The sequence below is a fragment of the Thermobia domestica genome, chromosome 9 (assembly GCF_964235325.1).
Source record: "Thermobia domestica chromosome 9, izTheDome1.hap1.1, whole genome shotgun sequence".
NCBI lineage: Eukaryota > Metazoa > Arthropoda > Insecta > Zygentoma > Lepismatidae > Thermobia > Thermobia domestica.
This window is the reverse complement of record NC_137462.1, coordinates 91,016,828-91,040,187: the sequence shown is the minus strand read 5'-3', so window position 1 is coordinate 91,040,187 and position 23,360 is coordinate 91,016,828. Positions and strand designations below refer to the sequence as shown.

At 37.9% G+C, this 23,360-nt stretch overlaps 1 protein-coding gene across 3 annotated transcripts in view; it reads right to left on the bottom strand.

Moving 5' to 3' along the window:
- LOC145694850 (putative ammonium transporter 1) overlaps window positions 1-22,646 on the bottom strand; it is an 89,722-nt gene extending 67,076 nt beyond the window's left edge. For 2 of the 3 annotated variants that reach the window (XM_081771542.1, XM_081771544.1), the window contains exon 1: window positions 22,564-22,646. The gene's annotated coding sequence lies outside the window, so the exon portion shown is untranslated. Of the gene's footprint in view, window positions 1-16,959; window positions 17,470-22,563 lie in introns of those variants that run through there. The other variant, XM_081771543.1, reaches the window with a different exon arrangement.
- Between the last annotated feature and the right edge of the window lie 714 nt (window positions 22,647-23,360).

Genomic DNA, 23,360 nt, shown 5'->3' with positions numbered 1-23,360 from the left:
CCGCTTACAGCTCCAACATCAGATTTCTGATTCTTGCCCTTCCTTTTTTTCAGCTTTTAGACGGCGTTTCGTCTTCCTTACACAAGGCATCTGCCCCGTAGTGGCCTTACAAAACACCGACCTAGTACTCATCGTCTTTACTCCGTTAACCATGTTACTTCTTATACTCGCCTTTGGGTTCTGCTGTAAATTGTATTTCACCCGCCGTTTCTATTCCCTGCTGCTCACCTCCAACTCTCGTCTTCCGACTCCACAAGAACCCCCCACCCGCCTTACTTCTTTGTCGGCCCCACTTTCATTTCCTCTGGCAGATCCGCTTTTTGAAAATATTGTATAACCACCCTTGCGCGCTGTCTGATTGGCATATTACGTAACATTGGCCTCCTTTATTTCAATTTTTTTTTGACCATCCCCTTTATACCTCTTTTACCTTTTTTCCTGCTACTGTCAACTCCCTCCCGTTCCGCTCTCCCCAAACACAAGAGCAACGAGAGAAAAAGAGAAGCATGAAATATACTAGACTAAGATTTTTTTCTTTCTCCCTTCTGAGCAAAAATTATTTAAAACATTTCTCTATTATGATATTGCGTTTCATCCTGTTTCCTTCCTACCCCTTGCCCGCAACGACCATTCAGTTCCCAAGGCATACTCCAGTGGGGACCGGCGCATGTTCCTGATCCGACATCTGGCGATCCACAACGGCTCATGTTCCTGATCCGACATCTGGCACCGTCTTCTTCGCTCCGGATCCAGATTCCAACTGTTCCTGCTCCGACATCTACTGATACAGGTGCTTTACCCGCTGGCCAATGGACCATACCACACCGTCAACAACGCTCTGCTCCATCCCCTCCCTTGATATCCATTTTGCTACCGCCCACGCTCATAGACGTCCTTTCAGTGATTCAGTGTATTAGTGATCTCAGTGGTTTTTTTTGTTTGTTTTTTTTTCTTTTTTGTGTGTGTCAGTGTATATACAGTGGCATTTTTCCTTGTACCCAGGAAGGACAAAAAAAAACATAGTGAAATAAAATGTCACGATGACCACGTTGACTGTTGGTGCGATCCTGGTGGGGGACTGTCACGTACCCGCCAAGAAGGACAAACAAAAATCTGTTTCTTTGTTATCTCTAAGCATTAAAAACAGTTCAAGATATGGAAATGACTGAAAACGACGGAAACCAGTATGCAACCGAATAAAACCTGACCCCGCATGCTAACACCCAACCTTCAAATAAATGACTATTAAAGTGTTTTAGTAACTAGATAAAACGAAAAAACAAAGATAAAATTCTAAATAAAAAGGTGGGTGGGAGCAGCGGGGGCATCTCACACTCACTCTCACTCTCATCGCCGTTCTTCGCAGTGAATCTTCTCGACAAAGTGATTGAAGAGCTGACCTTCCTGGAGTATGGGACTGAAACCTGCAGTGTAAGTCATTTTCTTTCCTCTTTCTGATTTATGAGCTGTGGTTTTGAGTAGCAAAGTCTGTATCCCGTGAGGGGATAAGATACCTTATTGTAATCCACTGTACTATCTGTAATACAACAGCCAATAAACAAGTTACCATTCAAATTAAAATCATTCCTTTCAATAGACGAAATTAACAATTCAGAAATTTTCCTAATTGTCTCTCTAGAGCTTCGAATCCGATAATTTTAAAGGATCGAAACAATGGGAAAATTGTCCACTGCTTGGGTCAAGGATTGTTTCAGACTGTCAACAGATGGATGCTGTTTATGGCAGACCTTTGCCTGAAGGACTGACCAAAATTTGTAGTCCAACGGGTTAAGGTCCGCCAGTCCTAGATCGTTTTCGCTTTGTGGCCTGGGTCGGAATCCTGCTGGAAGGTCTACCTTTCTCCAGGGAACATGGTAGCAGACAGTGGTTTCATTATAGATGTTAGCACTGTGTCCCACCTTGTTCGCGAAAATGCAGCTGGGTTGTGCCTGAGTAGCTCACTTCCCACCAAATTATCACTGAGGCAGGATGATGTGCCCTCTGAACCCTTGGAGTTGCCTCAGCAGCTGCAGTAGATGACGTGGCATACACACGGTTATTTTGGGTGTGGTAGGCCTGCTCAATTGTGAACACCTTTTCCTCAGTGAACAGAATCTTTCTGGGCAGATTGTTGGCGTAACGCCGCAACAGTCTCTTTGATTTAAGGACCCTCTGCGACATTAATGTTTGGGTCAGAAAGTGGCCAGTCCGCCTCTTATACTCCCGTAGATGTAGGTCACTCCTGAACACACGAGACATGGAATTTCTGCTGATGTTCATCTCAGCAGCCATCACACTTTGTGTTCGAACAGGATTTCTTCGAATTCTTGCTGCGACTGCTTTCTGGACCTGGGGGTTCTTACTGTTCGTGGTCTGCCACTCCTTGCGCGGTCAGCTGCCATTCCAGTCTCGGTGTATTGCTGTATGGCGCGATACACGAATCTCTTGCAGATTTGTAGGGGTTTCAGGAGGTTGAAAATCTCACCTGCTAACTTCCCGACCTTGTGTAGAGCAATTACTGCTACACGATTTTCGTAATCGCCCTTCTCCCCAAAAAACACATTTCAGATCGGATTATTGGGGGGATAGTCCCCCCAGTTCCAAGAATGGAAGCGGACATGTCCCCCTCATCCCCCCGGGATTTACGCCAGTGTATATAACCATTATTACGTAGGTCCTGTACAAAGTTATGGTATCGATGAAAATCGTTAAGTAAATCCTTTTCTTTAAATATATTATTATTTCAAGAAAAACTTTTATAGGAATTTAACGACGAATTATCTACAAATAACTTCTTATTACTGCAGAATAATTGTCTATACTTCGTATATTTCATAGAACTTTTTTTGTACGATAAATATATAGGGCCTTATGCAGAGTCGTTCTGACCCCGGTCCCGGGTTCGATCCCAGCCCCCGCCAAGTGAACTTTGTGGTGGACAAACACCTGTGCGTGGGTTTTCTCGGGGTTCTCCCGTTTCCTCCCACTTTCTTCATTCCACCATTTCATTCATCACTCATCATCACCGTCTCCTTTAGCCTAACCGGCATAACCGTGGGACGTAAAACTCAAAGATTTCATTTCATTTTCGTTCTGACCCGTGATTAGTGCGATTCGAAAGAGTTCGACTAACATACAGTATGTTTCCTGCAATAATCAGGCCTTTAGTATGATGCTAATCATACATCATAACGACTCTGCATAAGGCCTATAATGTTTACATATCGTTGCCTTAGTTTGACAGGGTTCTAATTGCACGTAGCTATATTTTGAGAAAAACGCGTTTAAAGTTTTATTAGGCTATAAGTAATTGTTTTATTTATAAGTTATTATATTTTTACACAATGATTAACTGCCTATAATGTTTACATTTAAATAATTGATGTTGGAAATGGGACAATCAGTAAAGCGCAGTTGGAACCTTGTCTTACTGAAACGATCATTTTCAGAGGCACAAGGTTCTAATTGTTGTTAGAACCTTGTCAAACCAAAGTGACGAAGACAGGCATGACTCAAAACGATGAAGGTATAAAGTGGTCCAAGTGAGACGGTATGCGGTGGTATGCCATACCGCCTTTGGTGTTTCAGTAATGAGGACATACCGTCTCTGATTTTTAAGTGATCAAGACAATATTTAAATAGCCGGTATGTTGAGTCAAAATCGTAATAAAACATACCGCCTCTACTTTTTTCCACTTCGAACACTGGGTATAATTGCAAACTGCAATTGAGTAGATTAACTATTCATATTTTAATTACATGAAATACGTGTTCAATACTAGTTACAAGTTTAAGAGTGCAGTATAATACTCCCTGTCGTCCAGGAGCGTGAATAGAAGGGACTCTAATGTTGTTTTTTTTCTTTAATTCTGAAAACCTCACACAACGCTTTTGTAGATTTGGTTTGATGTCATAACACTCAAACTAGTACTGAAATATGACACTTTAGCCTATCGTCTTAGAGTTTCTAGAAATTTGATGTTTGTTGCAGTAACAGGTTCGCAACTGCCATGGCTTGATTTGAATAATACGGTAGGAATTCTTGAGTAAACGTCAAGTCAGCTACTTGAGTGAATGGAATGGTTTTGTAGTGTAGAAGTTTTGTTGCCGTCCCAAAATCTTTGAAGTCACTTCTTACGAGACCCAAAGGAGAGTAAAAGCCCGTCTTGCTAATTGATTTTTCAATTGCACTGTGTACGCGATCTACTTCCTGAACACAGGAATGTCCTTGGAAGGGAGTATTACATTGAAACAGAATTGATGTTTGGATTTTCTCTCAAAAAAGTCCAAAACTGCATATGATAAATGGAAATTACGGTTTTGTGGTACACAGGAATTGGCCCAAGTAATCAGTTCCGTGATCTCGTTTTCTTCGAGCACTGCGTCCAACATTCTCCTGAAAGCACTCAATGTCATTCCCTGCATCTCCTGCCATTGTTTCGTTCTAGCTAGCACAATAGTTTTTTGTTAGAGTAAAGCACGCTGTCAAGTTTTAAACATTTATTTTTTTCTTATAAAATCATCTTCCGATATCTGCGTGGGAACATGCTGTAACATTTTGCAAATCGAAGATAAGGACTGGAAGATCATTGTTTTGTTTTTTACTTTTTCTGTGTTCTTTCACGTGGACCTTGCGCAAAATATGAGTTTCATAATTATCCGTTTGCTTACCACTTAAGGTTTCAGTCTCTTTCGCCACCTTATACGCCTCATATACATAGTATCTGTCACTTTTTGGCAAACGAAAACCTAAAAACCTAAGTTAAACTTCGTTCCAAATATTCGATAGTACATTGATTTCTTAATTGCTGTTTTGTTTTCATTCTGGCATTTTCAATATAAAGATCATACATATTTGGAAATTTCAGATGACTTCCTAGATACAATCTACTGGTATCAGCTCGGCAGTAGTGGGATTCCACTGTTGGGAAAGATTTTACGTGTTCCCTTGCCAAAACTGCTTCACCTTCTGGCTTCTGACGACTTTTACTTGTTTTTTCTCTTTGATCTTCAGTAGGTGTGTTTGTATTCAAAGTCTTGGTTTTATGTGCAGTATACACAGATTTTGGGGATATGTCGAGGGTCGATAAATAAAATGTTTTGCACATTTGAATCTTTTCTCCTTGAACAATGAAGAAGTAATGAAAAGAATACTTCCTACGAGATTTGGCTTTTTTATTATTATTATTTTAGTCTCGTCTCCATTTCCGTTTGATTCCACTTCATTATCCTGAACACACATTCTTTTAGGTCACTACTGTTCGTTAGGTCGTTATAGTTTGTCTAGTCGTGTTTTTTTAAAAGTGTCTCAATTCTGTTGCATCTCTCAAAGAATAGAATAAAACGTGAATGTCAAGTTTTTCATCAGCACTGATTTTCTTGCTACATTCGTACCTACAACTAGCCTGACACTTTTTTTTTTGTCCACTTCTTTACAACGCACTATCTTTCCCCTCTTGTTCACTTACTCCTTGCCTGCATTGTGGGCTCTTTTGATGACATTACTTTTCCAGATGGTAGGGTTCGCTACTTTTTTCTTACACTTTTCTCTGGACTATTCACACTAGGATCACTGCGAGGAGAAATGAAATTAGAAAATTAAATTTTGGTGTAGTAGTTATATAATAACATTAATATGACTAACAGACGTCACATTAAAGATGAGTAAACGGGCAAGTTGTGCCAATAGATGTCAGTACAGTCTTCGTATCTCTCTCGTATATCTTTTATCTTTCACGGAAATTCACGATTTCTCTTATAAATTTCAACCTAGAGACTTCGGATTTTGAGAGAGGGAACTTTATAGCCTTTCATAGGGAGCAATTCGTGCCGATTTTTGTTTTATATTGTCTTCATTTTTCAAATGGCTTATTGTTGAAATGGATATCCAAACCTTTAACACTGGCAATGAATAGTGGAAGGAAAAATATCATTATTTACTTCCCAAGCTAAGTTAATAAAATAAATCTTACTTTTTCATTATCTCTTTAATGTAAGGCAAGTAACATAGAAAGTACACACGTAAATTATAAAAAAAGTGGAATACTTCTGTAACTTACAGCTTTTCAAGCTGCAGTTAGAACCTTGTCAAACTGAATACTATATTAGAGTCAGAAGCAGTTAGAACCTTGTCAAATTAGTAGACCGTCTATTTTTCAAGTTATAACAATAAGAGTCATATATTTGAATAAAGCTCAATTTCTAGTGTTACATACTGTATAACTCAATTTTGACAACAATGTCAGTTAGAACCTGGTCATACCAAGGCAACGATATTACATTGGCTTTACATTGATGTGTCATCGCATTCAATGGCGAAATAAAAAAAAAATCCATTAATTTTTTTGTCAACAAGAAGACGGTAATGGTAGGTGGTAGGATTCCTGTCGAATGTCTTGAACATGCTATTCGAATACAAAGTATTCACATTAGCACGTGTAATCACCTTACGCGACCATACAAGCATCTATTCAGGCAAATAACCGATCGTACAAATGCAGAAAGTTTGTCTGAATATGGTATCCCACATTCACTGTAGTTTAGCGATGATCATTGCCAGAGTCATATTGGCGTTCAGCCGTCCTCTCGCCAATCCATACATACCCACATGATATAGCTTAGCTTCGAAGACTTAGCCGGGCAAGATAGAAGATGACGACAGATTGCCTTCGCGGAATGATTATTCGCGTTATCCTGATAAAGATTCGGGTCTCACAAAGTGTCCATATGAAGTCAGAGGATAGGATTCACGTTTTTGACATCATTCATGTATGCGCAGCAGCCATACTCCCCTGAATAATGACCAGGGTCAAACGGTATGCATAGCTTATTGGCTCATACCAGAATACTATGTGTAGGTCATGTGTGGAGAATACGAACACATACTGGATTTTGCAGAACATCTTTTTTGTTTTTAGATAATTTAAAATAAAGTGGGTTTTAAGCTTTGGTCAGTATATCTTTTGTTAAAATAATCAATCCAAAGCCATGAATAGTCTTACTAGGGAAAGGAAGCGCCAAATGATACTATTGCACAGGACAGCCAATTGCCTGAAACCTATCCTGGATACAAAACGTGATACACATCTTATTTTCTAAATACCCAGTTCGATTACTGATCAACCACAAAAGATACGCATATTCTGTTTGCGGGAAATATAATTGGAGCTTAGCGAGAAGTACTATTGTGCGATTGGTGATTCGTGAAAAGGAGTAGCGCTATCTGACTGGAAATGAACAAGATGTTCATCGAACTTCAGATCTATTCATCCGTGCTATTTTCAACTAACTCGGTGATACGCCAATTATGAACTTCTCAGATAAATTTAGATGTGAAGATTACAGCAGTTAAACCTCCATCAGAAAACAGCAAAACTGTGATAGTATTGTCAAAAATTCCAGCCCATACATTGAGTTTTTGAGGTTCCAGCCCATACATTGAGTTTTTGAGGTTCCAGCCCATACATTGAGTTTTTGAGGTATTTGCGAGTAGCCTTCAACGAAAACATGAGAATTTTCATCGAACAAAAACTGATAATTGTGTTTATTGACAAATTTATTCAAATAAAATGTTCATTCATCAGAAGAATAAATACCTTGTTTACTTGCGTAATAATCGCACCTTAAGTTTGAAGTAAAAATATTCGCCAGAAATTTCCCTGCATAAAAGTCGCAGTCTACGGGATTTTTGTCTTTGTGAACGAGACTTCCTTCGAAATTGTTTACCTTGCGCGAATCCGAGCAAAAGAAGTTTTCGTAATTAACTGATACATAATATCGTGACCCATCTGTCAACAGAGATCAAATAACCTACTTCCACCCTCCATTTTATGTTGACACAATGTTGTATGTATCAAAATTCGAAATTGTTTTGACCAAAGCGACAATTGAATGGCAACTTTCCTCGCATAATAGTCGCAGTTGAATTTTCACATTTAAAAAATGGTACAAAAAGTGCGACTATTATGCGAGTAAATACAGTATGTTTCATTAGATTTGGATTTTATCTTATTAAATCAGTCATTTCTTTACAAATGTTTACTCTCCTATCACTGTCATCTTCGTATAGTTGATATAAAATTGGCGTTTTGTGTGAATGAAATTTATGAACTTTTAAGACTTGTGCACACAAAGTACAGACAATCTAGTACTTGCTGAAACTTTTCATAGTGAAGTCATTGGATTAACTAATTAACTGTAAAGTTCCCTAGCATTTCAATTTTAGCTAGCTCGTCAACTATTATGTTACGAATCTGCTTCCTGTTAGCTGCCGAACCAGTCTAAGCCAATTTAGTAACCAATTTTTGTACAAACGAGTGGACCACGTTTTGAAAATTATTAGGATTATTTCATTAAATATTCTGCTAGTTTCTCGGAAACTGTCAATAGATCCATAAAAATAAAAATAATGTCCACTCTTTCCTGTAAAGTGTACGTATATTTTACGTCTCTTTATCATTAAACTATCACTCAATTATAAATAATCAGAATAAGTAACAGAGTTTCACTGTCAACGCAACACGATAAACTTGGATATCACTAAACTAACCCACGTTTATCATTAATGTGCCAGTAAATTAAGCCGCCTGTACATTTACACTAAACAAATCCGCTATCATTATTGCATTTGTTGTTAGAGAACTGGAACGACTGTCCTCTTATCACAGTGTCACTTTATACTTGTGGTAGTCCTTTCTCTTTATAATTGCTAACCTTTGCTATGTTTAAACCACAAAACACACATTATTGATAAATACTTTAGAGTAAATAGTGGAAAATGCAATCATAAAAAAATGTCTACACAAAATTATACCTTCTTTTTCACTAGCGAATCAGCCGTCGATTTAGATGTTTTCTTTACAAAAATATTTCCCCTTTTTATACCCTTCAGTTAGACGTATCACAAAATGCATGTTTCTATTTAAGATTTTAAGGGTAGGGGTGATGGAGGAGATTTTTGCGCATCACCTATAGCACATCACCTATAGCCAGAAATTTCCCCGGAGTTCCTATTAGGTTTCCTGCAAACAGAATATTAATGTTTGTAATTTAACAGTAATAGAAATGACTATTTAAAAAAACACCATGTGCGATGTATATATACAGGGTGTTTCAAAACAACAACCAGAACATTTGGGAGGTGATTCCTGATACCAAGATAAGACAAAAAGTATAGACTAACCTGGGTGCACAAATGCTCCCTTCGGACTTATAAACTGCCGGAAACATGAAAAAAATGAACTTTTAAGGTCCGTGGCTCAAATACTATAGGACCTGCAGTAGTCGGGTCAAGACTTTATTTAGTAACTGGTGTGTGCCCTATCCAAATATTCATGTTTCAGAATCCTGCGGCACTTCCGAAACAACTTTTATATTGGTAGTTGGTACTTCATATTATATACCTCTAGCCAAACTGCCTCTATAAAAATTGTTGCGTGAATACCTTAGTATTCCGAAATATGTAGTTTTGGATAACGCACATATTAGTTCCTAAGTTAAATCTTGACCCGGCTACGGTAGGTCCATAAGCTATGGACCTTTAAATTTCATGTTTTCATGTTTTCGGCAGCCTATAACTCCGAAAGGAAGCATTTGTACACCCAGGTTGGTCTATACTTTTAGTTTTATCTTGGTATCAGGAATCACCTCCCAAACGTTGTCGCTGTTATTTTGAAATACCCTATATATATATATATATATATATATATATATATATATATATACCCAGTTATATCATAAATACTGTCACAAAGTTTGGAGTGGCGCTGTACGTATCCGGAGTGGCACAGTGCTGCCATCTGTGTATAAAGCGGACTGCCCGCCTCTCAATGTTGAAGACAATTCTGTTCCCCTGATCCTGTACAGCATTGTTTTTCAACTTCATAAATATTTTGAACATCGCTTTAAGAAAAATATGGGAACGGTCTTACCCGTCCCCTCCAATGTTGAAGACTGATTTGCGCCGCTGGTTATATAATGTAATTATACGTATAAACCCAACAAAAAACAAACCGAAAAGATATGACCCAAAAATAAAAACTAAATAAAACTCTTAATGTTCTTTGAATTACTTATAATTTATTGTCAGTCTTTAAAAAAATGTGTTTATGTTTGAATAAGGCAGGAAGTTGGAAAACATTCAATGCATGATAATGTGAAAAATAGGGATGGCTAAAATTTTCCGGAATCCGGATTCCGGAAATTTATTTTCTGGAATCGTAAATTTCACTTTCTGGATTTCGGAAAAATCCGGACTTCCGAATACCGGCATTTTTCCGAAATCAGAATTTTCTAAATTTCGATTTTTTTCCGAGTTCCGGAATTTTTCTAAAATCCAGAATTTTTCCGATTTTACTTTCCGGATCCCTAGTGGAAAACGACGAAAGAAAAAATTTCTTTTAGAAGTGAAAGTTTCCTCACTTTTCAAAATTTCTACAAATTTTGTGTATGAAGACCCTATCTACCCCTTCGTTTAATTCTCTAAATCAGCTTGTATAGCCATGGAACGATCAGTCGTAGAGTTTATATTTTAGAAAAATAAAATTAGTATTGTTCGTCTAGGGTTTTTTTGTTTTTGTTTGTTTATTTGTTTGTTTGTTTTAATTTTCCTTTTCTTATAGAGTGAGAACTGTGGAACCTCACTATCAGCTAACCTGTTTTGTTTTATCTTTGTAATTATATTTCATTTCCTCTTTAACCTTGTTTTGTAGAGAACTCCCTCTATGAATTTGCATTAGCTGTCTCCTCTATGACATAGTTGTTTATAACCATGTTCCCATTACGTCAAGTGCATTATGCATCCAGAAATAAGTATGAGGGGCACTTAATTAAGAACACACAGAACCTTCACTCCCCGATAAAACTTTTGTTATCGAAAATAAATGGTGTTTCTATAATGTTCAACCTCAACAACCTACCTACTCACGGATATGTTCGCATTTAGATTCGATCACACTTTAAGTACAAAACAAGAAATAAGCAAATTGCTCATTCATTCAAATTAGAAAAAATACAGATACGAAGTGCATATCTTTTAAGTTTGCTAACGAATAATTTGCTAAGGAATAACTCCAACTTAAATTTGCTTTCTTATGGGAGGGTGAGTCCAAAGTTCGTTACCACCCGTTCTACAACAAAAAGGAGTGTGCATACCCGGAACTGGTAATTATAGGTACGTTAGGCCGAGAAATAATTTTTATTTTACGTGTCAGGTGAACGGCCGTCATCTTGCTGTCCGCCATTTTTTTAAATCTCGCTCAAAAAGTTTAAATGGGAAGCGGGTCATGTGATATATGAAACAGGGCTAGAATTTTAAGAAAAACTCAATGGTAATCAGATCTGATCTCCAAATTCAGTGGTACCATCTGACTGTATGGTAATCAGATTTGACGTAACGGTAACAACTATGATGAAATTATATTTCCATGAAACTCGAATTTCTTTCTTATTTCCAGGTGCTGAACCATGCCATTAGCAAAAGCCGACCACATCGAGATCATCAAGATATGGTGTGGTAGAACTGTCCGTGCTGTAGTTCGTGACATCAATGAAAGGTACCCTCAACATGCCTCAATTTCGCACGTTGTAGTAGCACAGTTACTGAGGAAGTTCGAAAAGACAGGTACAGTCACGGATAGATCACAATCAGGTAAACCCAGAACTGTCACTAACGAAGGCACAGCTACGACAGTCCTCGCATTGTTTGTTAAGTCTCCACACCGCAGCACACGCCAATTATCAGCCAAATCTCCATTTGTAGGTAGTTACAGACGCATAAGTAGCATCCTTACAAGATGCAGCAACATCTATCTGAGGATGACCCAGATCGGAAGGTGCAATTTTCAGTGGGCAGTGGAAGAATTGCGGCAAGACCCCAGCTTTAAATTGCAAGTTTTATACATCGAGGAAGAAAATTATTACGTTACACAGGAGGTAAACAGGGTTACAGAAAACAGACATTGCTCCGTGTTCGTACAGCTTGGGAAAAACGACTGCAAACATATAGGCCGGTAGCCAGCCCAAAAATGTAGGGGGGCCCGGCTGAAGTTAGGGGAGGTCGATCCAACCATATTATAGTTCATCACCACATTATACATCATTTGGAAGCCTACCGTGAAAATTTTAGGGGGCCAGCAAAAATTTAGGGCCCCCTTGACCCCCCTGGATACGGGCCTGCAAACATGCACAACGCAACAGGGCCAACCCATTTTGTTTGTGATAATCTGAATTTCATGTGATTATAACTTCATAGTTAATACAGTTATGTTAAATTTGATGACACCATTGAGTTGTTCTTAAAATTCTAGCCCTGTTTCATATATCACATGACCCCCTTCCCATTTGAACTTTTGAGCGAGATTCAAAATGGCGGACAGCAAGATGGCAGCCACTCGTCTGAAAGCACTATAAAGGTTTCCTCTTGGCTTAGCATGTCCCTACAATTACCAATTCCGGCTATTTACATGCGCTTTCCTCTTATACGAGGTGTAAAATTTCTCTAAGGTTTACCTTTCTGTAAGATTTCTCGGATTTTTTTTTTTTCTCACTGGTTGATTCCCAAACCAAGTTTACCACAGTAGTCGCCGAACTGAGCCACCGCTGGCGGAACATTGCTTCTAATGGGACCTTCATAAGGCGCTGCTGACCGGCCAAGCCGCCAGTCGCTGTGTTTCAACAATCAGCACACTTCTGTCGGTTTGGCACTGGCTGTAGAAGTAGCGGTAGTATCAAAGCTGTTCACAGCAACAGCTGCGCCAGCTTAGAGTTGAGGCGTGCCGCTCCGCGCATGGCAAATAAAACATGTAAAGTTCGATTATCCGAACAAACCATTTTCCGAACATCCATGTCCCCCAATTACTTCGGATAATCGACGCTCTACTGTATTTCGAATGTGACAAAGCTGCTAAATAGCGCAAAGTCGTCATAGCATGGTCATGCTCTAGCTCCAAATTTAGGAGAGCCCCTAGATCTAGTTTCGTAGTTGGTCCCTCTCACAAACGTATTTTCTGATCTTCCATTTGCTTTACTTTGTACACCAAGGGAATTTCGTTCCTAATGTTCTTAACAATGTTGATTTTGTCATTGTTTTTGTTACACGCCTACTACAAAATGATCTTGGAGAAAATGATAAACAAGAAGTTATTACGTTTTCGTTTTTATCAGAAAACAAGTATTAGCATCACACTTCACTAGCCTTGTGGAGAGCAAGTTGTTCTAACAGTACGGGGGACTATGACTTTTTCAGGGGACCGCATACTTTGCATATTAAAAGTCTTCTTTCAGAACATGAAAACATTAATAACTCACCGCACACACATTATTATTATTATTATTATTATTATTATTATTATTATTATTATTATTATTATTATTATTATTATTATTATTATTATTATTACACTAGACTTTCGCTAATCCGGCCCTCAATAGTCCGGCCCATATCCACCATCTAGCTCAAGCAAAAATGACGTGCACAACAATGAATTATCGTGCGCAACAACGTTGTTAGTTAAAATTGTTAGTTGAAAGTGTTAAACAATTCTATACATACGTGTACGTATTTGAAATTGTGACTTCCTTACACTAAAGTTCAGTACATACTGTAGACATCTTCCTGAAGTACATTATGCAACAACCGGATACATGCAGTATCGATGCTTGTAAAGCTTTTGGTGATAAAGCATGCCACCGTCGCGTATCATCATTACGATAACTAAAAATTCGTGACATAGTGCGTGATACTACTGTATATGTACACACTGGAATGACTGAATTTTCCATGTAAATGAATGTACAGCGTCTTTGGATTTAATAAAGTACAGTGTGTATGGCTCTTACGAGTTTAAACCCTCTCAATAGTTATTTTCAACCCTCTCAATAACTCGGCACTCATATGCAAAGAATGACCGGATTAGCGATAGTCTAGTGTATTATTATTATTATTATTATTATTATTATTATTATTATTATTATTATTATTATTATTATTATTATTATTATTATTATTATATGCTACTTAATTCAAACATGGATCTTGACAATAGTGTGTGAAATTCAGGTCACAAATCGTAGGAAATGTAACGGAAGGAAAAAAAATATTTATGAAAGTCCATTTGTTTGACTTTGCGTTTATGTGGGTGTAAATGGTTACAACACAAAATAAATAAATAAACAAAGTTACTCGAATAAAAAATTATGGACTAACTCAGACACACAATACTGTAGTAATATTAGAAACTATGTATATCCAGTTAAGCAAATGAGAGTAACAAAGTGGGTTAAAACTTTTTATTTTGATCTGTTTTAATTATTTAAATATGTTGACATGGTGTATCATTTTGTTTTAATTTTCTACTATTTCAAATATTTTTAATTTGTTTTAAGTATTAAAAAAGTTTAATACTCTCATAACAGACAAACCCCATATTTCAGGGACCAGGATGTCTTTTGCGGGGCCAGAGCAGACCCGTAGCCAGCCCAAAAATGTAGGGAGGCCCGATCCAACCATATTATAGTTTATCATCGTATTATAGTTCATTTGCAAGCCTATCGTGAAAATTTTAGGGGGCAGCGAAAATTTAGGGGGCCGGCCCCCCTAAACTCCCCTGGATACGGGCCTGGTCCAGAGTCCAATTTGCCCTCCTTTGGCTACACTGCTGCACTTTACCTTACGTTCAGTGTCTTCTGAAAAGTAAGTCTAGTCGGACGAGATTTCGCTTTACAATCACTTACGGTAGAGTGGGGGAAAATACCTCTTAGCATGTCAATAAATCTGTAAATTTCAAAACAATTAAATGAATAGAATCTGAAAATTATTATTAATTCCAAAATCATTATTCTTGTGAATTTCTCAGCCATAAGTGTCTGTCATTGTGTTCACTACAATCGAAGCTTTTAAACCACGTAAGGGGGGGGGTCGGGGACGGTGGCTTAATGGTAGAGCGCTTACCTCTGGTGTGGGGGGCCCTGGTTCGGTCCGCGGCCAAGTAAGTTAGTGGTGAACAACATCGTGTTTATGGATTTCCTCGAGGTATTCCCGTTTCCTCCTACACTTTCATTCCACCAATCCTTCCATCACTACTCACTTCCCTTAACCATCCGTCTTCCTTAACATAAAGCGCCTAATCGAGGGACGTTCAACTGAAAGATTTGATTTCATTTACATAAGTGTGAATGCCTTGTGATTAAGATGTCGAGAGGTATTAGGGTTCCCAGTTTAGTTTAGTGTAAATTATTAAACGGGAATGTTAAGATTTTTTTTCTTTTTTGGTCTCCGGACTATAAGCACACGACGTTAATACTTCCATCGAGAGGGGATATGAAAAAAAGTCTGCCACGAGCTTTATATCATTGTGTCTGCTGGAACTGAGGAAAACCGAGGTAAAATCTGAATAAAAGAAAGCGGAACCTTCATCTTACAAAACAAAAACCTTAAGCACAAGCCGATGCCCTCAGCATTTCCGTATCTCTCCTAAAATCGTTTCTACATGTTTTTCTTTCTTTCCTAAATTAGAAGTTCTTGTCGAAGAAATATTTGAAAGAATTTGAAATTTGCACACCCATTCTCCTTAATCGCCTACAAATATGCTTTCCCGAATTTGAGACCTAGCTAAACCATTTTAAGGGAAAATATAAACAGAGAAAAATTAGATTAGAATGTACGAAAAGCACTCACATTTGTAATATGTTACTTTTAATAAAATAAGCTTAAATTTCTATTTCTTTCTAACTTGATAAACTGTGAAATTAGCGAGGTTATCACATATATTTAAATTTTTCATGTTAACTCACCGAACTGTAACATTACAAATTTTAATCTTAAGTAAATACAGAGTTTTTGGGTCTGCAATCCTCAGACATACGATTGCTCAAAGATGTCCTTTTCCACAAATCTTGTCATGAATGTTCAACGTAATTATGCGAAAGTTGGATGGATTTCGATTTTTGCTTTACACGTGACTAGCGTAACGCAAACTGAGGTTAAGTGTATCGCATTGCTTTATTCAACTCAAAGGAAACCAGACTTCTGCATTTCCCTAGTATTCATTAAAATTATAATCGAGATTGTTCTTAACAATAAGCTGATTGTGTTACTTGCTTGAATATATTAGACTACTAATCAGTGCCAATTTCAATGAAGTACCTAAACTAAGACCATCATTCAAATTCTGCAACCTTCATATTCATGCAGAAATCACATAACCTTGTCGCTGCACTTCATACGTTAGTAGGCCAAGGTATGCTAGACGGGCGTTTTACTTGAGTGATATATGGTCATAACATCGGAGCCCATTGATGTTGTTTCTCCTGGCTAGAATCCGTATTACTAATGCTTAATTCAAGACATAGCCTTCCTATTGCTTCAGGGTTTACGTAAAAATTGTAAATTAGTTAATATTCATCGGGTATCGAACTCACGGAACTATTTGCAAAAGACAAACGTATGTACTGTAAATTCCAAGTTTGGGTCCTACAAAACATATCTTCGTCGGTATAATTTATTTATTTACTTTTTTATTATTTAGCAATTTTGCAGGTTCAAGACGCGACGAGAAATTTCTTGTGTAGTTCAAATAAGTCTTAGACCTCAGACACTATTTTAGCGTTGCATGATTCAGAGTATAAAAACTATATAATTGATAAAGTGATTGACGAACATAATGAAGAGCATTTATCAATGTCTAAAGATACGCAAATCATTACACAATATATTCCAATAACTAATATAGTTTAAACAGGGCGCAAAATTTCAAAGTCAAACGCACTCGCCAATCCAAAAATGATGGTCGCCAATATCTCTCACGTACAAATTATGAGAGCCACCCCCCCCCCCACAAGGCCTTTGCTTTAACAAAGAAAAATATTACATCAGGGCATAAAATTTTAAAAACAGACAATTACATTCAGGATAATCAATTTGAATTGGACAACTCATGTACATGTTTAAAAAAAGTATCTTACCTTAAGACTTCACGTTTGTGTAAGCTCTCTCTCTGCACAGAAGTACCAGTTGTCGATTGCAGTTTTCGGATCATAGTCCTTAAGTGAAGGGCCACTGATGGAAATTGTGAGCAAATCATCAGTGTGTCAGTCTTAAGTGGATTCCTGTAGGCAGTCTTAACTCTATTGAAACTGTTGAAGCCTCTCTCACGTGAAGCAGTACTTAACAGGAAAAACTGCACAAAATGTGACCATTTCAATTGAAGGTGGGAAAGGAGGAATTACAACGTTGTAAAGACTTTGCTTTCCATGTCCGTTGTGAAGACTTCACACTCCGTGTTTTCTCCTACTCAGTGACAATTATTTTTGTGCGAAACATAAACTGCGCAGCCCATTGACTTTAGGCAGAAATCATTCCTACTGAACACTGGTCACCAAATCTAAATTTCTAGTCGCTATGGCGACTTGGCGACCGGAAATTTTGCGCCGTGGTTTAAATGTTGTTGTATCACAGCGTTCAAGGGCCTCTCGTGAGGCGGAAGGATTTGGATAACTTCTAAATGAAATTAAGAAAAAAAATCAGGCCATACATTTTAAAGTACATAAATTTACAAAACGAGATAAGAAACATTACGAGACGAGACGACAAAATGTTCTCGAAAATCGGAATGACATCAGAAAATTCTTCGAAAATAGCGACGAAACAAGAGTTCTAGGAGAATTTGTGAGACGAGACAAGAAGGTCGTATTTCTCGTCTCGTCTCGTGGTCAATGCTAAATTAGGATATCCTGTTACGAATTTTGAACCCGGAAACTCCGATTGTAAAGTAAGAAAGCTATTCTATCAGAATTTTGTTTAAAGTTATTTAGTTCTCCAGCTCTGTATCTTTAGTAACGGTTGGGGGCCGCGGTGACTCAGTAACAGAGTGTTCATCTCTATTGCATAGAGTCTCTGGTTCGATCCCAGCTCGCGATAAGTGGGCTTTGTATTGGACAAACATAATGGGTACGGATTTCCTCGGGATTCTCCTGATTCCTCCCACTTTCTTTATTCCACGATTTCATTCATACTCATCACTCTCATCACTCGGCAAAAACGTGGGACGTAAAACTGAAAGATTTCATTTCATTTCATTTAGTAACGGTTAGTCATCCCCAAAATAAACTTATTAACTATTATGAAAGGGACATGCCAAGTGAGGGAGACAGTGATTCCTAGAATTATATTCTTACATGTTCATGTCTAGTAACATTATTTACTTTCGCTTTTCCATTAAAAATGAACACAATCAGAGATAACGTGGGTATAATTTTTGTTTAGAGAAAAATTTTATTTGGAAACTTCTAATCAACAGATTCCTATTCTTGCAAATAATGATAGTCAATTTACCAGAACAAAATATGAATCATACATAGGGATCAGGTAAATTAAAAATAAATAGACAATAATGTCAATTTAAGATAATTTATATTCTATTCTGTGAATCTTTATTCTATTCTACGTGTCCTGCTTCTTGTCTTACTTGTACAGGACAAACAAGGTCTGAGCTACGAACATTTGGAAGTAACTCTACGAAATCTGTATCTTTCTACAAGTTGGCCCGATACAAATGGTCTTACTTTAGACAATGGGCTTGGTGACCAAAAGGTTAATTAAAAGATAATTCTCAATTGAGATAGGCCTATATTATTTATTTATTTATTTATTTATTTATTTATTTATAATAGGTTTCAGATACAGCATTAGGCCATTTTACACTGAAACATTTTAACAATTATGTAACATAACAATATGATGGCCAGTTACATTCTTCCTGTAGCGATGGAGTTCTAAAATGGTACAAATCTTTTATTTTCATTTTCATTCACAGACCGCCATTTGGCAATTACCAATATAAAAGATTCGTTATCAGTGGCGGATATATCCTGGGTCGGGGGGGCTAGGCCCACCAGTTTGATGCATCACAAAATTAATTGAAGCTATTATTTGTTTATTTTTGAAAGTTTAGAGTAAACTCATGATATACCTGTCATAGCCTGGGTGCCCCCCCCCCTCCCTAGGTTTAACATTCTAGATCCGCCACTGTTCGTTATCTTGATGAGTTATTGTTCCAGTCACTAACAGCACTCTATGAAAAAACGAAAGAGTTCATCACCAAAACAAGGTATTTCCTTGTTGCGCAATATTGTTCCTTTAACTTTCACAAGGAAATGTATGGGTTCTCCTTTTAGGGATTTCCCCGCGCATCACGACTATTCGCAATAATGAAACTTTTTTTGTGTCAGATTGGATTTAGGATGCTTGTTAACGAGTGTACGAGACGTGAGATGCGAATCACATGAGCACCGATCAGAAATAAAAACAAGATCTCCGTACCGAAAGCACGTGAAGTAATTATATAGCCACGAGGGGGACCTCTTACAATTTCTACATTATTTAGTTACCGTAATATTAACGTGCTTCACACGTATCCTTCTTTTGGAAACGTTGCACCCCTTCAGGGAAAGTTTTTGTGAGCTGGTGTGGCTATTCTGTCTTCGCGACCAAAGCCTTGCAAACATGAAAATAAGGTCAATGCCAATCTGAAAAGGAATCACACCCATAAGGTTCGCATAAGAGATCAAAAGGACAAAACATTTAACCAGAATCAGAAGCTGTTTACTGAAAATTGCTTGTGCCAGAATACAGTAAAATTCATTATGTTGACCATGTTTATGACTGAGCAGCTGACTGAGCCATCTGCTTAAATTTGGTCACCATGGGCCTTACGCAGAGTCGTTTTGACGTATGATTAGCGTCGTACTAAAGGCCAGATTACTGCAGGAAACATATATTAGTCGAACTCGTTAGTATGGCGGGGCGTGGTGGCTTAGTGGTAGAGCGTTCACCTCTGGTTCTTGGGGTCCCGGGTTCAAACCCTGCTCCCGCCAAGTGAACTTAGTGTGCGTGGATTTTCTCGGGGTTCTCCCGTTTCTTCCCACTTTATTCATTCCACCATTTCATTCATTTCTCATAATCACCGTCTCCTTTAGCCTCACTGGCAAAAGCGTGGGACGTAAAATTCAAAGATTTCATTTTTTCATTAGTATGGCACTAATGACGCGTCGGAACGACTCTGCATAAGACCCTATGTTTTCGTGTAGCCATATCGTATTAGTGTTTAAGCTCCCATCTGCATAAACTGGAATTTTATTCTGAAATTAGCAAAACGTCCCACGTGTTACTACGAGCAATATTTTGCATTCTTAGAGCGCTTACATGTAGCAAGTGGGGTCCCTGGTTCATATATCGGTCAAGTAAGTCTGTGGTGGACAACATCATGTCTGTGGGTTTTCTCGGGGTATTCCCGTTTTCTCCCACATTTTCATTTCACCAATTCTTCCATCATTAAATTGCTTTAATTATTTGTCACCCTTAGTTTAAGGGGCATAATCGTGAGACGTTAAGCTGAAATATTGCATTTCATTTCATTTATTTTGCGTTCCTCCTTCTGCATCTTACATATAAAATTCTCTGAACTCGAAGTCTCGCATGAAATTTGAGTGCCTCGTATGGGTATCTTACTGACCCACCATCGCTTTTTCTTACGTTCTACGTCAAACATCTAAAATGTTGAATTCAAAAGTCTAAAAACGCAGTTTCATGCCTCTAACTTTAAGAAATTCCAAGATACAGACATCTTATTACTTGTATAATAATTGCTATCCTTATTGCCCCCCCCCCTTCCACCTATTCTACGTCGAATTTCCAAAAGTTCTTCCTTAGTTGTACTTTACGTCACAAATCATATGAACTGTCCAAATTTCAGGTTTCTAGTTTAAGCAGTTTAACCTAGGTGTTCATCAATCAGTCACTCACTGTCAGTCAGCCTGTCAGGATTTGTTCTATTGTGCACAAAGATGAAAGATTGTCAACTTACAGTCAGAATTCATTGCACTACAGTAAAACTCATCTACGTTGCCCATAGTTGGTTCACCAGAAATGTTCACCTAAGTTACGTTGTCACAGTGGACGTATTATTATTAGGTATAATGTTCTACACATCGACCTCGCATATGCAATCAAATTACAGAACTATTCGCATATGCAATCAAATTACAGAACTATCGAAAGGTGATCAACTTAACAGGTGTTACTGTATATTGATTTTTCTGTGATACTGAGTGCCATTTTCCATGCAAAATTCATAGGGGTCTTACAGGCAAATGGGTTTAGGAACTTTTCATGAAAAACAATGTTGCTCTCTATTGGTAAAGGAGATTGATTCATAACCTGTTTTATAATCATTCACTTTCATTAACAATTATTATTAAAGAATTTGTGAAATTAGAACGTCGGAAGAAACATCAAAACCGCGAGAAAACACGCGAACACGCGGTTGTACACCACAAAGTCATGTGACCTGGGATCTAACCAAGACACCTTGCACCAGAAGTGGGCGCTAGGCTTGCGCACGAGACGAGATGAGACGAAAAAGAATTTTCGTAACCAGGTTCGAAACGATGCACAGCTCTTCCAATAGAAACATTTATACATTTTTCGAGACAAGATATTAACTTTCACGGTATATTTTTGAGACGAGACAACCTCATCTCTTGTCTTATTGCGCATCCCTGCTTGGCGCACTACCTTAAAACAATGTTCGCCCTAGTAGTTTTGTGTGTTCATAAGAGTGTTCATTTCGTATTGAGAATAAGGTAACAAAAACAAGAAACATTATTCATAAAACAAGAAGGAAGTGTTTCTCTTAACCTCACAGAAATTACTTTTGAGTTGCCGAACGTACAAACTTTCCTCGTGGTTGTATGGTTAGTACATGCACCTTAGGCGCAAGAGATCCGAATTCGATTCCCTGTGAGACCTCATATGGTTCGGATCCCACGCTAATCTGTATACCCCCTTTAAAGTTCCATGATTATGCACCAAGGCTAAGGAAAAGACGGTGATGATGAGATAGATGATGTGATGATGGCAGAACGATAAGAGGGGGAGGAAGCGGGAGAACCCCAAGAAAACCCCACACATAGTGTACCTATGCCTACCATAAAGCCCCCCAAACCTTGGATCCCTCCTAACAAAAATTTGTGGGTTTGCGCCTGAGTTAAGTTGAGTTGATTTTGAGTTGAACGTCCCGTTCAGCAGCGAGGCTATATGAGACGTGGACCTACTGATTAACGTGGAATCCGAACAACATGAGCTCCCGCCGGGAATCGAACGCGGGTCTCCCACGCCAAAGGAGCGTATGCTAACCGCTTAGCCACGGAGGAGCTCAGGGTTTGCGCCTGAGTAGCGCTATGAAGTATTGATGCTGCCGCTGGAGGTGCTAAGTGTAACAGTCTTTCTCAAAATATTAATTATAACTAATTATTAAAAACATCATGATTTTTAAATTGTAAAATTTCTTGACACGCCATTTAGGACTGCGTGGCACATTAATGTGTCGTGACAGCGGGTGTTAACCACTGCGTTAGAGTTTACGATACATTTTGAATTCCTGGGAATCGAGCCACAGACTACCAGCATAAAATATATGCACGCTAATGATCCGTTTATTGTAAACTGAAATTTTCTTATTGGCAACATACATTAGATATTACGGATTACATACAGATGTTTGTACTTACCTTTCAAAAGTTGAACAAAAGTTTCGATATGACATTCACTCTATCGCGTTTGCAGTCTGTCCGTCACCTGTCACTCGCAACAGTCGGAAACAAACTACAAAAAACAAGATCCCGGTGGTGAAACACGGCAAAAGTCCCCGCCGGTAGGAATCACGTGACAGTATGTACTCTAAAGGCCAGGAGGTATGGAAGGAAAGTACAGCTCTTTTTTTTTTTAACTTTACTTTTCTATATTTGTTTTATTACACTGCCTTTTCTTCTTTTCTTTTGTGTTTTTTAAAGATTTGTTTTATTTTTCCGAACTTGAGATTACTAATTACCTGTATGCTATAATCATAAAGAGAGGAGGAGGTAAAGGAAACAACCATTGCAAACTAAATATTAAGGCCAACAGCACATCATCTTATGAAATGACCGACCTTGAGGCAGAAAAATTGCGGGAACAAATTACACCTAAACAATGACACAGTCAGCGATTCTTGATCAAACTGACTACATACTTTAAATTAGATATTATTTTTGATACCGTGAATAATAACAAAAATGGCAGTATCCAAAAAAAATCTAGAAAGAGACACTCGGTTGAGTTCTTAAGCAGTGTTTGTAGATATAATAATAATAATAATAATAATAATAATAATAATATTGGTGCCTAGTGCCACACTTAGATTACTTGTATAACCCACAAACATACTACAAGAGTATACAAAGACATTGATATATAATCTATATATATATTTTAGATTTGATTTTAGTGCCTCGTTCAGCAGCCAGGCTGTATCAGACATGGACCTACA